Source organism: Euprymna scolopes, chromosome 37, assembly GCF_053919585.1.
Source record: "Euprymna scolopes isolate OS-2025 chromosome 37, ASM5391958v1, whole genome shotgun sequence".
Lineage (NCBI taxonomy): Eukaryota > Metazoa > Mollusca > Cephalopoda > Sepiida > Sepiolidae > Euprymna > Euprymna scolopes.
The window spans coordinates 88,433,125-88,450,020 of record NC_136518.1 but is presented as its reverse complement, the minus strand read 5'-3'; positions in this window follow the sequence as shown (position 1 = coordinate 88,450,020).

The following is a 16,896-nucleotide window of genomic DNA, read 5'->3' as shown; positions in this document are numbered from 1 at the left end:
TAATAGATTAAGGAAATCTATGAAGTAAGAATCGTATGTTTAATGCAGTTACTGTATTTGTAGTAACGGTGATGTTATATTTGAATGAAATGCAAACATTTTGATACAGATGTTTATCATCTGATAAAATGGTTAAAATCATAAATGTATGGATTACATTAAGTGTAATAATAATTTGGTGTATGATGCTTACGTTTCTATAGATTAATTGTTTTGTAATAGCTTAAAAACATGATCATTATAAATGGTCTGTTTAATACAATAAAAGTATATATAAGAATGTTGTTATAATAATGTAAAAACATACAAAATTTGATACCTGTGTTTTATTCTAAACTTCCGTAAATATGTAGAAGAAGCAGTGCTATACAAATAATGATGCATGTTAAAAAATCTTCTTGCGGTGACATGAGGGGGGTGTAAGATACAGAATAAAAGACTTTGCTACCATCTTTGGGGGAATACGTATCAAAAAGATGTTTTTTGTTTGAAATAAATTTAATAATATTCAAACGGGAATTACATGTACACATACTTTTGCGGCACAGGTTTTATGAAGAGTTGTTAGTGATGAAAGGATAACATTTTTTTAGAAGTGTTCGATTAATTTTTTATTGAAACTCTCGTGGCGAGCGAAAATTCGAGATTATTTTAGATACAAGATTAGTTTTAAAAAAAAGGGTATATATAAAGAGTATACATATCCAATACTCTTAATCGATGTACTCTGCCTATTAAACGATTACATTTATATGCATTAGTATCTTTATATTGTTGTTGTTTGTCCTTTTTCTTTCTTTCTGTATATATATATATATATATATATATAAAATTTTAGTCATTGAATGACTAAAACTTTGAGTTATTTGCTCTATCTTGTATATCGAGCAATTAATATTAATGCCAGTAATATCTTGTATCGACATTTTTTCTATGGCGTCGAATGGTTCAGGGTCGCCTAACGAAGTCTCATTGACTGAAACAGATGGCTGTTTGTAGCGACCAAATATAACTGTTTACCCTCGAATAAATAATAATAATAATAATAATAATAATAATGATAATAGTAATAATAATATGTGTGTGTATGTGTGTGTGTGTAATTTCAAGTGTTAGAAATGAGAAAATTTCGAAAATGTTAAAAAAGAGGAAAGGCGAGATATCTATAACTCTAGAACTGTTTAATATTTTCATTTTCCTCTATATCGTTCTCTGTACGGTTGTCAGTCGTTTTGTGACATTAGCATGTCATCGGTAAACGCGTAGATAGAATGAACGCATTATATGACTATCCCTTCTAATATACATCAGAGAAAAATGAAACTCCCTCATTTGAAAGGTGGGGCAGAGGGCAGAACGCTGAGGTGACAGCATGACCGAGTTCCACTAGCAACCCGACCTTTCGAGCAGCCACACGTCGAGGTGATCTTACATACACATGGTGGTCCTAAAATCCAGAGAGCATTCCAACGGCTGCAAATTATCCTTTGGTGACTCACGACTCCTACATTGGGAATTCATAGTCCAGTTATATATTATGCCATCGGTGTGCGTAGTTTTCTCTTTTGTCTATCAACACGCAACAAGATAACGCAAGAGTTGATTACTAAGTCACGTCGTGTGATTTATAGCATTTTGTTTATTGTAATAGTGAAAAAGAAAAGGGGGCGGGGGTTATTGCAATGACCTTACATACAACCTTGTTTGTACTATGTGGGTGGTACTTCTTTATCGTATATATATATATATATATATATATATATATATATATATATATATATATATATATATATATATATATTGTTGACTTGCTTCTGAAGTTGATAGTTTTCTGTTGCCTAACATATACGAATTAATGGGAAAATAATTATTTAAACAGTGATATATATATATATATATATATATATATATATATATATATATATATATATATGCACTTATTTCATATTAGCAGGACCCGTTTCTCGCCGTTGCTGAAAGAAATATAAAAACTAGAACTAACTAGAAAGTATTATTAAATGTCCTTTTTTATTACCAATATTTTTCTTTTCTTTTTGTATCATATATTTGTTATGTTTGCACATACATATTCACTTGAAACGTTGTTTGTGTTTTCATGTATATAGAAATTGGAAATATTTAGTATAAGTAATGCATGTAAACTTAAGAGTAGCAAAAGTATTATGTATGTCCTATGTTAGTTTCTTAAATTAGTGAAATTGTATATTTTTGTTTTAAAGATGTAATTAAATTAGCAATGTAAAAAAAAATAAAATTGTAAATGAAAAAAAAAAACAATACTCTCATATATTAAAAACAGTTTCAAATAAAATATGCCAACATCGAATTTTTCGTATGAAATCAGAATTTCTTCATCACCATAAACCGCAAAAGAAAAAAGTTAATATTTATGAAGAAGTATTGGTAAATTTGGAAAATATTAGTTGTTGATTTTTTTCCGTAGCAGAAGAAATCGTTTTAGATTAAGAAAATTATGTTAAAATAAATATACGTCAGGAAATTTACTGCGTGTTTGCGTGTTAATGTGGGTTTAATGTAATTCGTGTGTGTTATTTTAGTGTGGTGGTCAAAACTATTATTCATATTTTCGTGTCATTAATTATTGTAATTGTATTTTTCTGAAGTAGTCGCTTAGCTAAGAATTAACAATTCCTCTCATGATAGAAAGAATAAACATTTTACAGTATGAAGTATTACTTTTCATCTGACCTAAGTAAGTATAAAACTGCCATCCTATAAGTTTTCTGTCAGAAGACTAATGAAACCTCCCCCAAATTTTCAAAACAGAAAGAGTAAATTTTATGGAATAAGTATTCGAAAGTGGTAAAAATACTCGTTTGTTGTTGTCTTTATACTTTTTCGGGTTTTTTTCTTTTGTTTTGTTTGTATTTTTTAGAATTCCTCATAGACTGAGGTAATCATAAATTTGTTAAAAGTATTTTAAAATGTTGAAACGTTCGGTTTTCACTAATCTTTCTTGAGAAATCCTACAAGACAGGGTTAAATATATATTTGTTCGAAATAAAGATTTTAAAATGATGTAATTATTCGTTTTTGTCATCTGAAATCATTTTTTGTTTTAAAATCCCTTCTAGATTAAGAGTTGCTGCGGACTACCTGTATTACCTACGAATGAACTGATACATGCACAATAAATACCTGTAGGGTGGGGGTCGATATCCGGTTGACCGACCAAGGTTGTTCGTCGGCTAGACGAACAACCTTCACGTTTGTTTGTTCCAGTCAGCACATTTTGTTACTCTGTTCTCATGTTCTAGTTTTAAAAGGGTCATAACATTTATTTAAAATTGATTTGTTCGAAATAAATATTTTAAAACGCTAAAAGTATTCCTTTCTAACTTATCTCTAATCTTTCCTTGATTAAAAATTCCTCATAAACTGAGTTAATTATTTGTTTTAATTTAGTGACTCTAACTGTGGGATTAGTAGATTGGTTACTGTGTATCTTGAAAGCGCACCACAGAAAACCCCTCTTATAGTTTTAACACTGTTAGATAATAGCCGTATAGAAGCATTTGAATATTATCTGTTAATCTATCAATCTATCGACCTATATATCTATCTATTTATCTGTCTATATAATTATCTATCTAGGGATGAGTGGATAACATAGATTTGAATCGTCATGTTTTGACAGGTTGTAAAACTTTGTCAAACTCTGTGATCGTTAAGTTTGCACCGGAAAATATCTGAGCGGGGACAGGCGGGACGTGTCAAGTGACACGTGTTCCGGTTTGCACAAGCCTACTGTTGAGTCGAGTTCGTACTGCCGAAAAAGACGGATCTTTCTTTAGAAGAGAGGCAATGAAAATCCCACAAACTGGGAATCCATCGATCACTCCCCCTCTGCTGTGAAAAATAACAGGGAGTGAATAAAATAATATAAAATCTTACAACGTCTATGTCTGGTTTAGTATCTTCCTTAAAACAGGTTCGGTTCCCTAAGATGGTTGAAGAATCTCCCAGAAGCGACTGACAGCAGAACAGGTATGTCGTCATGTCAGGGGTCTATCCTTGGGCCTCTATTATTCCTAATATTCATAAATGACCTCCCTGACAAAATTGTCTGTGAGATGGGTATATATGCTGACACTACGCGCTATAACAGACACGACAGGAAAACAAATGAACATATATCTAAAGAAATGGCAGAAACACTAGAGGACGACCTCCAATCTGTAGTGAAATGGGGACAAAAATGGATGGTCACATTCAATGCTGCCAAGACAAAATTGTTTCCTTCAATAACTACAAGAAACCTTCTCTGCCACCAATAGCAATGGCCAACGACTCTTTATCTGAAAGTACATCTTTTAAACTCCTCGGCCTAACGTTCACAAGAAACATGAGTTGGAACAATTATATTGAGAGCATTGCCAGGACCGATGCGAAAAAGGTAGGTTCTCTATACCGTGCTAGAAAGCTACTAAAGCACGAAAGTATCCTGTACTTCTATAAGGCAACCATTCGCCCATGTATGGAGTATTGTTGTCATATTTGGGCTGGTGAATCTGCTACTAGTCTCTCACTCCTAGACAAGGTTCGAAAGAGAGTCGCCAGCCTGATAGGTCCTGAACTGTCATCTAAGCTCAGCCTCTGTCCCATCGACGAAATGTAGCATCCCTCTGCCTGTTCTACAAGGACTTTAATGGTGAATGCTCCGACGAACTGCAAGCACTTGTACCCCCTCGACGTAAATACCCCAACAAACCCGACAAGCATCAAAATCCCACCCCTTCACAGTAGAGATCTCTAGATGTAAGAGAGCCTTCTACTCCAGTAGTTTCCTCCTCAGAACCGCTAGACTTTGGAATTCCCTTCTGTGTACCTGCTTCCCTAACTTTACTACCATGCAGAAATTCAAATGTAACGTGAACCGACATCTTGCTGCCCAACTCCCTACATAGTACCCCTGTAGCTTATGTCCCTGATAGTAGCCTCCTACATCAAAGTGGCGATGTGCCTCGTTTGGGGTGAAAATGTAATAAAAAATGTGTATATGTGTATATGTTGACACCCACCCACCAGCACCCATAATACTAGACGAGCCCCGGGCCGTTAAAATATACATTTCGGTACGCGGACAATGGTTTGTTATACCGCAAACACAACGTACATACATTTATATACGCCTGTTAATTAATCAAGAAAATATAAGTATGATTTCGATAATAACACCCACTATACAACATATGTTAATTTTCTCCTAATAATACAGCAACACTTACTGGATTCATTTATATTTAAAATGTAGTTTTCGTCAACTTGAGTACGTGATCCCCCTATATCTTTAATATTATAAATTCTGAACCTAGTATAAAATAAATGATTGAAATGTTAGTATTTTAGAAAGCTGAAGACGTTAAAAAAGCATATATTTATTTTGATTGTTTAACCAACCTGTACTTTTGTCGTTTACCATGAAATTGTACAAAAATGCAAATGTAATCAATATTATTAAATAAATAAACAACTTTCTCATGAATATATACAGTAATCTGTTTAATAGCAAAGAAAAAGTCTTAAAAATAATTACTTTTTAAAAGAAAAATAATTTTAAGTGCATTGCTCTTCCCCTAAGAAAAAGGGTATGAGAACGTGTAATTTACAAAAGTAATACGCCAGCCGTTTGAATTTACTAATTAAACTACTTCCATCAGCAATCAAAAATTATAATTTACAGATTTTATCCATCTGTAGATCTTTAAAACATCGCATTTTTTGTATATAGACAAATCTTTGATAGAAAACAAAAACAGATTTTGTTTATTTATTGCTGAAGATAATGGTGACTAGTTTATCACTTTTCTATAATGAAATGTTTAAATAAACACGTTGACTCGTGAATAAAATTCCTATCAATATAACTTCAATTTTAGAATGTTGTCAAACACAATTAACCTCTTTCCAAAGAACAGACGATTTTTTCATGGAAAATCCTCAACTGAACTCCAATCCCTTGCTAGATTTTCACAAAAGCACTCGACTAGTAACAAGCACTATATATGATTTCCCCTACTCTCTATCTATGCCTACATATAAACGCAGATTCCATGAACAAAGCTTCTTTCCTAGAACTGTGGAACACTGTTTCGTTAGTCTGCTTTCCGGTTGTTGTTGTTGTTGTTGTTGTTGTTGTTGTTGTTGTTATTATTATTATTATTACAAGAGGATTTCCTAAAACAGAATAGTTTTGCTCTATTCCAAATATATTGGGGAAAATGGGATTTAGAATAGGTATGATTGCAGCATGTAAATTTAAGCTAAACTGATAACTCATTTCTTGGTTGTGTTCATTAAGGAACTGAAAGCGATTTTTTGTTTGGTCCAGGTCATTCTTCAAAATTCATAATGATCTATTGTGTGTGTGTGTGTGTGTGTGTGTGTGTGTGTGTGTGTGTGTGTGTGTGTGTGTGTGGAAAGAGGGTGGTAACAGATTTCTTTTGCTGTTGGAATACTAGAACTAGGCGTCATGTTTATTTTCCGTAAGTTCAAATGTGAACAATGTATGTGCATAAATTTATCACATTTTAAAAAATAAAATATAGTTATCTATATATCTATTAATATAAAAATGTCTGTGTGTGTGTCTGTGTGCATTTCCCTACCAAATAACTCTGTCAATTTTCGGTCTAAAGACTCGAGATTTGACATGATGTATTGAGATTTGGAAAATCTTTCTAATCGGTTTTCGGACAGAAATTTGGCTGTCAAGGGGTCAGAGTTCAACGATTTGACCTTTGAAACTCTACCAAACTCCTTCGCCAATTTTGGGTCTAAACACTTGAAATTTTAAATGTAGGTTACTTGGACATGGATCTAACATTTTAATTTGATTTGAGCCCCAAAAAATAAATGTTAAAGGGTCAAAATTGGGGCCAATTTCTTTTTAATTGATTTCTGCGGTCTCTACCAAATTACTCAGACAATTTCTGGTCTTCACATTTGAAATGTTACATAAAGAGTATTCAGAGATAGGGCAAGCTTTTTAATCGGTGGGGATCGATAATTTGAGCTGCCAAAGGGTCAAAGTTCAGAAAATTTTACCTTTGCGGTGTCTAGCAAACTACTCAGCCAATTTTCAGTCTAAACATTTGAAATTTATACATAACGGGTATTCAGACATGCGGCAAGCATTTTAATGAGTTTTGGGGCCAAAATTTGGCAACCAACGGTAAACTTTGAAAGAGCTAACCTTTGCAAATTCTAACAAATTCCTCCGCCAATTTTGGGTCTAAAGACTTGAAGATTTAGATGTAAGTAACTTGGACATTGGTAAGACTTTGTCTTTTGATTTGAGACCAAAGTAATCCATTCTAAGGGATCCAAATTAGGGTCAAAGTGTGGAAAAATTTACCTCAGCGGTCTCTACGAATTACTCGGATAAATTTTAGTCTAATTATTTGAAATCTTACATAAAATCTATTCACGCGTAGGGCAAGTTATGAACAGTACATAGGGCCTGAGCAAAGCCGGGCTGAACTGCTAGTTTGTCTATAAAAATGCTACCTTTTCCATAAGTGGGTTATGTTTATTGCCTGGTGATTAGCGATTCTTTTACGTTTAATATACAGGATTATTGGAACATCTGTTCTAGTCTGAATTGGAGCCTTCTACCTACAAACCAGAACACTTTACTTCCTACAAAGTGGAGTTAACACTCTGAGTTTCTCTGGGTGCATTGAATCATTTTGTTTTGTAATTTTTATTACGTTATAAAGTTATGCATAAGAATAAATAATATTTTATTTGTAAGGGAGACAATTCTTTATAATGATATTAAAATATGAATTATTCCTCTCTCCGCTTTTTAGCTTTCGGCAATCGAGTGAGTACTTTGTTTTAATATAACCAGATTTTCTGAGCTGGGCAAAGTAAATAAGAAATAAAAACGCAAATCTTTCATGAGACTACATACCTTCGCTTGACAATCTAAGGATGGGAGAAACACTTATTTTCTTGAAATTAACATTGAAAACCATTTCCTTTGAACAAGAACGTAACTCAGTCGGGAGACTACATACCATCCGTGATATGCCAAAATATTAAATTTAAAAGTATTTTTCAATATTCAGGTAAAGATCATATGAGGGACTTTACTGGCTACCATATGAACCAAGTAGCTACTCATTACCAAGTTGGGTAACGAGTTTTCAAGCGATTTGGATGCTAGACTGTACGCAAACCAAATATAGTGATAGATTCGAGCGAATGAATAACTTACTTGTCGAAGATAATGCATTATAATTGTGTAATTAATATGATGCGACGATGACAAGCGTGAATTCCTTAAGTTTCAAGATATCCTCAGATAAATAATACTAGCAGTTCAGCCCAGCTTTGCACGGGCCCTATGTACTTTTTATAACTTTTTGTTGATATATATATATATATATATATATATTCAAATTTTGACTCATGTCCAGGTAACCTACATCTAAAAGTTCACGTATTTAGACCCAAAATTGGCGGAGAAATTTGGTAGAGTCTTCAAAGGACAACTCTTTCAACTTTAATCCCTTTTTCGCCCAAAAACTGATTACAGAGCTTGCTGCATGTCTGAATACACTTTTTGTAAAATTTAAAATCTTGAGACCCAAAATTAGCTGAATAGTTTGCTAGAGACCGCAAAGGTAAACTCTTTTGAAGTCTGGCCACTTGGTAGCAAAATTCTCAGCTAAAAACTGATTAAAGTGCTTGCCTTATGTCTGAATAAGGTCATTTTATTTTAATTTGTCACCAATTTTTACCTCTTAACATTTATTGTTTTGGGGTCAAATCAAGTTAAAAAGTTTGATCCTTGTCCAAGACTTCTACATCCACAATTGACGGAGGAGTTTATTAGAATTTTCAAAGATCAAAAACTTTGACCTCTTAACAGCCAATTTTCTGACCGAAACCCGATTAAAAAATGTTCCCAAATCTCAATACCCCTCATGTCAAATCTCTAGTCTGTAGACTGAAAATAGACGTAGTAGTTTGGTAGGGAAATGTAGGCACACACAGACACACATAGAGAAAATTTCACTTTTATAGATTTTAAGATATTACAATTAAATTTCACTTTTATAGATTTTAAGATATTACAATTAAAAATTAATGCTCATACCCGTCTTACGGTGGAAATTCTAGTGTTTAGATTTTATTTCAATGCAAATATATTACTTTTTGTCGACTATACATAGCATTTAAATGTTATTTCGAATGCCAATATATTAATTTTTGTCGACTATACTTAGCATTTAAATGTTATTTCGAATGCCAATATATTAATTTTTGTCGACTATACATAGCATTTAAATTTTATTTCGAATGCCAATATATTAAGTTTTGTCGACTATACATAGCATTTTAATTTTATTTCGAATGCCAATATATTAATTTTTGTCGACTATACATAGCATTTAAATTTTATTTCGAATGCCAATATATTAAGTTTTGTCGACTATACATAGCGTTTAAATTTTATTTCGAATGCCAATATATTAAGTTTTGTCGACTATACATAGCGTTTAAATTTTATTTCGAATGCCAATATATTAAGTTTTGTCGACTATACATAGCGTTTAAATTTTATTTCGAATGCCAATATATTAATTGTTGTCGTCTATACATAGTGTTTAAATCTTATTTCCGATGCAAATATATTCATTTTTGTCGACTTATAGACTAGTGTAGTGAATAACTGTGCAGAGATAGACTTGTTTACAGTACATTTAAATTTATCTGTTTTGGTACAGACTAGGAAACCGGGTGCAAGAAGGCAATACTAAATCCAAAATATACATTGAGGACATTATTAAAGCTGCTGAAAATAAGGTGGGCGTCCTCCCTCATTCTAGAAAATTACGCACAACGCAGAGTATCTTATATTTTTACAAAACCACAATTCGTCCATGTAAGTAGTATTGTTGTAACATCTGGGCTGATGCATCTACCGCTAGACATATGTAGACATTTTTAGACATTTTCAAACATTTTTAGGCATTTTTAGACAGACTTCAAAAAAGTCAAATCTAATAAGTCCGGCACAATCGACCAAACTTCAACCTCGCCGCCATGTTTTATCACTGTGCTTGTTTTACAACTACCTTGATGGAATGCGCTTTGATGATCTGATAGCACTTGTGCCTCCTCGTGGTATATACCTCGACCAATCCCACAAGCAGCAAAATCCCACCCCTTTACTGTTGAGGTCCCTAGATGCCGGAAAGCCTTCTACTCTTATAGTTTATTCCGTCGGACTGTCAAAATTGTAAATTCCTTACCCCGGTTTCTGCTTTCATAACAATTCTAACATACAGAAATTTAAATGTAATGTGAACAGACATCTCTATGCTCAACTCCCCACAGCGTATTAGATACGATCCAAAATAGTAGCCTCTTATGTCATTACGCTTTGTCTGAAATAAAAATGAGTAAATGAGATGCATTTATACATACCTTGTTACTTATGCAGCTAACCTCCGAATCTCTTCACCTTGCTGAGATTGGAAACACCAATTAACAATTATTTCAGATAAGTTTCATAGTGTTTCAAAATATTACTGCATATAAAAATGGGTGTCCTTCAGGAGTGCACATCCGGATATTTCCCTAGGGTTTACTCTTGAACCAATCAAATGTTTAAAATCAGTTTCTTTCTTTTTTTGGTAAGCTTTCTCTAGACGAATACAACCATATCTTCTGATAATAAAAAAAAAACTCTAAAAGTTAACTCTACAAAAATGTTTTTTTAATTTGTTTTGTTGTTTAGTTTTAATTTGCAAATTTATGAAAATTGATCAAAAGTTTATGGATTGGTTAGGTATGCTTGTTGGTACGTCAGCCCGTGTCAAACTGTCCAAGAAATAACTGCTGTATAACTTGGGATCTGCTATATACAAAAGACAGACACTGTAAGTGTGATGGTATATAATATTTTCTTGTCCCTGATGATTTGTGTGATGGCAACATCGTATATATGCATAATGAAACACGGGTAAGACGGTTACGGAAAAGGTAAATATAAATATTTGCCTATATCTTCTATCTATTTTCTATACTCCTATAAATTCGTTTTTCTTTTGTGTGTATTGATATTCATATAAAAAAACCCTTTTCGACTTACTTAAAAAGAAAATGCAATTTTGTTATATATGAGCTGTGAAATTGCATTTATCTGCAAAAGATCTAGCTAATTTGCATATTATTTTAAACATTCATTTTAATTAATTCCCTATTAGTTTCTTCGATTTTCTAATGGGATAATCATCTTTAGTTAACTATTACGCGTAATTAATTTCATGCAGATATTCTACATGATTTATACTTGCATAATATTTACGTAAAATGCTTATAGTAAACACAAAATTGTTTCCATACATATTTATGTATACGTATATATTTTTTGTTTAACAAATTTTGCCTTCCAAACTCCTCCGAGAGTTTTTGGTCTACAGACATGAAACTTCATATATAAGGTATTTGAATCCATGCAAAACTTTATATTTGGGTTTTAGCCAGGAAAAATTGGTGCAAACGTGTGAAAATTTAAAAAAAATGAAATTTGCCAGGTGAAGGTCGAACGCCGGTATTACGAATGCATAACGTAGTAGCTATTGGTTCACGTTTTAATTTTTAGCCTTGCAGTAAAGATGTTTTCATAGCACAGTCATTGATGGAAGAGGCAAAATAAATCGTGAGCAGAATATTTTGGTTTCGATTCTCGGTGGTGGCGCATAAGCCTTTTTTTTTGTACGTTTTTAAAAATCATTACTATATATTGCATCCAATCTCTCTCTCTCTCTCTCTCTCTCTCACACTTTCTTTATATATATATATATATATATATATATATATATATATATATAAAAGTGAAAATGTCTGTCTGTCTTTTCTCTATGGTAGTTAAGGAAGACTATTATACAGAAAGGCATTACTTTACATATTCACACTTTTTAATATTTACATATGCACATAACCTTATGAACATTACACAGGGCCCTAGTAAAACTGCGCGGAACTGCTAGTGTATCTATAAAAGTGAACGTGTCTGTGTATCTGTGTGTCTGTCTGTGCGTGTACATTTCCCTATGCAATAACTCTGTCAATTTTTAGTCTACAGACTCGAAATTTGATATGCAGGATACTGAGATTAGGGAAAATCTGTGTGATCAGTTTTCGGCCAGTAATTTGGCTGTTAAGGGGTCACAATTCAACGAGTTTATCTTTGAGAACTCTACCAAACTCCTCCGACAATTTGGGGTCTAAACACTTGAAATTTTAGATATAGATTTCTTGGACAACTTAAAATAACTAACTTAATAACTTGATGTGAGCCCAAAACAATAAATTTTAAGGGTTCATAATAGGGGTCAAAGTTAAAAAAATTGACTGCTTTTTTGCTTTATTTTTTTTTATTTTTTTTTTTTTTTGCTTAACATACATCTCCAAACACCCGGACAAAGCCGGGCTGAAATGCTTGTATTACAAAAAAACAAAAAAATTGAATTGACCTTTTGTCGTAACTGGAAAGAAAATTTAAACTATATACGCTCTGAATGCGATAATATATCTTCATTGAGCTTATTATTCGTAACAATTTTAACTATTTCATAAGAAATATAACATAAAAGTATATATTTTTGTAGTTATTCATTATATATATATATATATATATATATATATATATATATATATATAAGACACTGATAAAATTCAGATAAAAAATCCTGATAGATATTACTTGAAGCAATACTTTCAAGGTGATCCTAGCCAAAAAGGAAAAGCTCAATATTTAAGAATAGAGCCGTATATAAGTTTGGTGGTTAAATTTTAAATTCTAAAAAAATAACATATAGAAACATATATTCGGATTATTTTTCTATTCTGCTACCCATACTATTGATTTCCTGCTCCATTGCATGCATAATTCAATGCTCAAATTCTGTTACTGACGGGGATAATTACAATGGAATGGTATCTCCACCCAACATCGGATACACTTTGTCAACACCGAGAAAGTTTTGGACTACATCAACCAACACACATTCAACGCACCAACGAATACGGCTGCCCGTATACCTTTCGAAAAATCAATAAGTAGCAATACACTTCTGCTATATGGGAATATTACCTTCTCCCCTGGACCTATTTTCTGCCCACCTGGATTTATAACACTCTACTCCTTCCGATAATGGACTGCCCAGGTTGTATGAACTTCTCTTTTCGTATAATTATTTCCATATAATTATCCACAACCACTCAGAAAACTATTTTCAATAATTGTGCTGAAAGCAAAATAAGCTTCCATTCACAGTTGAACATTTTGCTAACTGCATTTTCATTTCCTCTGATGATATGAGCCATTATTGAAAATCCATGGATTAAGGAAATTACCATAACCCCTTCTATATATTCCTTTTGTCAAACAATAAATTCTTAATTCGATTATGTGTCTATATGGTGTTTTTTCAAAATTTAAAATTTAACCACCAAACTTATATATATATATATATATATATATATGTATATATGTGTGTGTGTGTGTCTGCGCATGTATATGTGCGTATTTGTATATACATGCACATATGTATATGTACATAGACGAACATATATATATGCATGTATCTGCATATGTGTCATACATACATATATGTGTGTGTGTGTGTGTGTGTGTGTGTGTGTGTGTGTGTGTGTGTGTGTGTGTGTGTGTGTGTGTGTGTGTGTGTGTGCGTGTGCGCGTGTGTGTGTGTGTGTGCGTGCGTGTGGGGGGACATAATGTATTCTGTCATTCAATAATTGTTCCCTAACAATGGCGACTGTCTCTTTTTTGACGCTAAGTTCAGCCCACAAAACTTCCGATAGATTGAAGCTTTGTTTAATAAACCTAACACTTGTTATGTGAAATGGAAAAGGGATACGTGGCGCCACCTTCCGACCGCCTCCCGAGTTACACCGAGCTCCGAACAATTAATTTTTTTTGTTTTGTTTTTAAAGTTTTTTTTCCTTTTATTTGTTTTACTCTTGACATATTTGTGTTCTTTTTATTAATTTTTATTAGTTTTCTTTTCGTTACTTTACACAAGTCCTCGCGTCATTTGAAAGGCTTTGTCCGTCGCTTATGGGTCGATCCGTCACACTTCAGTTTCAGAAACGTTTTCAGCGCTAAACATGGCCGCATCTTAGTTTACAAGCGCGTAATTCTCGCCACAAACGAATCTCTTCGTTGGTTGGTTCGTTGGCTTGTCATGCTTAATTTAGTAATAGTATTTTTTTGTGCTCGATCACGCGTAAGTTTTGAATGACGAATTCATCGAAAACGCGCAAATTAAGCGGACGCATCTTATTTTAGCTGCGTCGAAAGTTCTACATGAGGGTCCTGTTCGTATATTTTATTTATTTATTTATTTATTTATTTTTTGCAAGGCTCAGCATTTTAGTTGGTCTGCTAAACTTAAGTCTAAATAAGATTTTTGTAGGTCGATCACATTTTGTAGGTCTTTTTTACTTAAGTCTAAAATATCAACTTGCTAGAACTGTTAGGTGAAATTTTAAATAGCACACTAATCTGTCGGCTAGTTTCAACTTTAAATGAGAAAATAAAAAACACCGTGTCTTCTTGCTAGTATATATATATATATATATATATATATATATATATATATATATATATATATATATATATATATATAAATTCAGGTTATCTATATATATATATATATATATATATATATATATATATATATAAAAGTGAATGTGTGTGTACATTTCCCTACGCAATAACTCTGTCAATTTTTAGTCTACAGACTCGAAATTTGATATACAGGGTACTGAGATTTGGAAAATTCGATGTGATCGGTTTCCGGCCAGAAATTTAGCGATTAAGGGGTCAAAGTTCAACGATTTGACTATTGAGAACTCTACCAAACTCCTCCGACAATTTTGGGTCTACGCACTTGAAATTTTAGATATAGGTTCCTTGGACATGGATCTAACTTATTAACTTTTGAGCCCAAAGCAATAAATTTTAAGGGATCATAATAGGGGTCAAAGGTAAAAAATATTGACCTCTGCGGTCTCTTCCAAATTACTCAGACAATTTCTGATCTAAATATTTGGAATTTTACATAAAGGGTATTCAGAGTTGGGCAAGCTTTTTCATCAGTTTGGGTCGAAAATATTTAGTTACCAATATATAAATGTATGTATGTCTGTTTGCATGTCTGCCTTAAACTTTCAATAGAAGGGACGGATTTTACCAAGATCAGTATCGTTTTAAAGATCGACCTTTCATACGACAAATATCGAAAAATTGGCTTAAAACATTAATATCTTCCCCTTCAACAAGGCACTTTTCTACAGGGGGGGGCACTTTTTTCGCCGATATTTTTTAGTTATCCTCTCCTTTAGATTGTCTAGCCTTATTTTAAAAAAATGTCGCTTCCGGTTTGGCGGTGGTCGTAACAGCATAAACGTTAGGTTTTACCCCGTTGATTTCCTCCTTTGCGATACGGGTTCGAGCCTGCCTTCTTACTACCACTTTTTTCTCAACATACACATCCAAACACCCGGGCAACGCCGAGCTGAAATTCTAGTATATTTATAAAAGTGAACGTGTCTGTGTGTGTATCTGTGTGCCTGTGTGTCTGTCTGTGTGTCTGTGTGTGTATCTGTGTGCCTGTGTGTGTGTCTGTGTACATTTCCCTTCGCAATAACACTGTCAATTTCCAGTTTAAAGACTCGAAATTTGATATACAGGGTACTGAGATTTGGAAAAATCTTTGTAATCCATTTTCGGACAGAAATTTTGCTGTTAAGGGGTCAAAGTTCAACGATTTGACCTTTGAAAACTCTACCAAACTCCGAAAAATTTGGGTCTAAGCAGTTGAAATTTTAGACATAGGTTCGTTGGACATAGATCTAGCCTAATAATTTGATTTGAGCCCAAAACAATAAATTTTAAGGGGTAATAGAAGGGGTCACAGTTAAAGAAAATTGACCGCTTTTTTTTTTTTGCTCAACATACACTTCCAAATACCCGGGCAACGTCCGGCTGAAATGCTAGTATATATATATATATATATATATATATATATATATATATATATATATATATATATATATATATATATATATATATATATATATATTGCTCTTTTTTATTGGACACTCTTAATAACTTCATTTTAATTCACGAGTTTTCTCTCTTGAATACTTTTCACTTGGTGCGTGTATATATATATATATATATATATATATATATATATATATATATATATGGGGGTGCTGAAGACAGAAATCGTTGGTTCAAAGCAAGTGATTTCTAGTTTATTACTTGTTAGTAAAGAGTTCTCTCTTGTTATTTGTTGTTTACTGGAGATATTATAAGTGTTTTTTTATATTATTATTATTATTATTATTATTATTACTGTTATATTATTATTATTATTATTATTATTATTATAAATGTTATTATTATCATTATTATTATTGTTGTTGTTGTTGTTGTTGTTGTTGTTGTTGTTGTTGTTGCTGTTGTTTCAGAAGCAGCTTTCACACAGGTCATCAAAGATCTCATCTTAAAAACAACCTGTGGAGTTCCCTGGAAGCTGAGTGACAAGTCTCTCAAGATTTCCCCTACTCTCCACCTTCTTCGATAGCATTCGCAAATAAATTTGCGTTATTGCAACAGCCACTTACCATCGATTTCTCGCAGGCAGCGGCCATTTAACCACAGGAATTTGAATGATCATAAGTGGTAGATGCACCAGCCCAAATGTAATAACAACACTCTATCCATGGGCAAATGTTTGCCTTACAGAGGTACAGAATACTTTCAGGTGTGCGTAATCCCCTAACTCGATAGGGGGA